The sequence below is a fragment of the Nothoprocta perdicaria genome, unplaced genomic scaffold (assembly GCF_003342845.1).
Source record: "Nothoprocta perdicaria isolate Ctin4 unplaced genomic scaffold, notPer1 scaffold_450, whole genome shotgun sequence".
NCBI classification, from domain to species: domain Eukaryota; kingdom Metazoa; phylum Chordata; class Aves; order Tinamiformes; family Tinamidae; genus Nothoprocta; species Nothoprocta perdicaria.
The window spans coordinates 98,767-100,723 of NW_020455700.1; positions in this window are offsets into that span (position 1 = coordinate 98,767).

The following is a 1,957-nucleotide window of genomic DNA, read 5'->3' on the forward strand; positions in this document are numbered from 1 at the left end:
GCCGGGCCTAGTCCGGCCCCCGCGGGGTCCCTTCCTGCTGCGGGGGGGTCGTTCCGGCCATTCCCGGTATTCCCAAACCCGGGTGGTTTTATTTTCCCCCCCGGAATTCCCAAAACCGGGTGTTTTTCTTTAGAGGAAACCCCCCGGTCGGGGCGTCCCCTCGCAGGTGTCCCCCGGGAGGCCGGTGAGGCCGCGGGCTCCGGGTTATTCCTTTCTGTGTGCGCGCGATCCCGGTTTTCCCGGCGGCTCCGGAGYGCTGGGAGCAGGAGCCCCTCCCTTGGCCGGCGAGCCGGAGGCTGCGGATGGCGGCGGCGTTCCCGGCGCCGGGATTGCGGGAGCCAGGAAGCCGCAGGGCTGGGAACGGCTGCCTCGGATCGGCGGATCCAGCGTGTGAATTAACGGGAGCCGAGCGGCAATTCCCACAGRAAAACATTGATTTTTTTTTTTTCCCTGCCGGCATCGCGTGTGTTGCCAGGGCCCGGAGCGGCATCCCGGCTATCCCGGGATAACGGAGCTGTCGGCGGGATGTGGCGTGGGAAGGCGGGAGCATCCCCCGCAGCGCCGGGATGCTCCGGAGCGCCGGCGTTCCGGGAAGCGGCGCCCGGATGCCGCTCGGATGCGTGTCCGGGAACGTGCGGAGAGGCAGAGCRGGAGGCTCTTCCCGGGAAACCGCATCCCGAGAGATTCCTGCCCTCGCCGGGATGGCGCACGGACCCCTTCCCTTCTCCCTCTTGCCGCTTCCCTCGGTTTTCCCGTTGGGATAAACCCCTCGGGAAAGGCAGCGCCAGCCGCTGTCTCCAGCTCCGGTGCTTCCCGCTGGAGCCGGGTGTCCTGCCCTTCTTTAAGCCTCAAGGTCATTCCGGCCCGGAGCCGCTTCCCATCGTTTTGGAGGTGGCCGGGAAGCGGCTCYGGCCTCGGAGAGGACAAATGAGGCCGTTTGTTCTCCCGCTCTTTAAGGGACTTTTCCCTGTTCYGGAGCGATTCCTGCTGCCATCCGGCTCTTGGTGCCGGCCAGGGAATCGCCAGATGTGGGAATGCTGGGAACATTCCCACCTCCCTGGCGGCTTTCGGCTCCTCGCAAGCCGCATCCCGGGCGCGATGTTCCCGGGATGTTTGAGGATCCATTGAGTTTCCATGCAGTGACAGCCGGGATCCGGAGGACATTTGCTCCGGGCGCACTCCCCGTTGCGGGATAGAGATTCCCGGAAAGCCGGAGCCGGGCACCAGCCCCTTTGACAGGGAGACGGGATTGTCTTCGCTCCGGGCRCCTTTTCCTTCGGGAAGAAAACATCCCTTCCGGGGAGGTTATTCCCTATCTCGCTCCCGCAGACCTCACGCTCCGGAGAAACCGGATCCGCCACTTACCGGGAGCGCCGAGGGGCCCGTTAATGATTATCCCGCCCGGGCAGGAGGAGACGGCTGGAAAATGGCCGGGAGCGCGTGGGGCTTCGGCCGCTTCCGTGCAGCATTCCCGGGAAAGCCGCAYGCCTGGCCAAAGCTGTATCCCGGCCCCGGTTCCTCCACAAAATTCCATACTTCGGGAATGCGCTGCCCAACACCCAGGCCTGTGTGTTCATTATGTCCCTCATTTTTTCCTTTTTTTTTGGCCATTTAATTAAAAATCTTAATTAATCGGAGCCCCGGCAGCCTCTCCCRCCTGCTGCAACCAAGTGGCTTTAGGATCCCAGGGACTGAAATTCCCTTTCCCGCTTGGAAGTCCAAAAAAGCTCCCCGTGTGCCCTAGGAAGGGAAAAACTGGGAAGACCGATAGGTTCTGGCCATTGTAGGCCAGAAATGGTGGGAAATTCCTTTTTTTTCCCATCTTTTCCCATTAATTTTCCAGCAAAACGCTGGCGAGGTTGCGTGCGGACACACAATTCCGAGTTTTCCCGCTGCGTTGTTTCTTTGCAGTGGAATAGGTCGGCCCGCGGGCTCCTCCGTTGGATCCCGGTGTTCC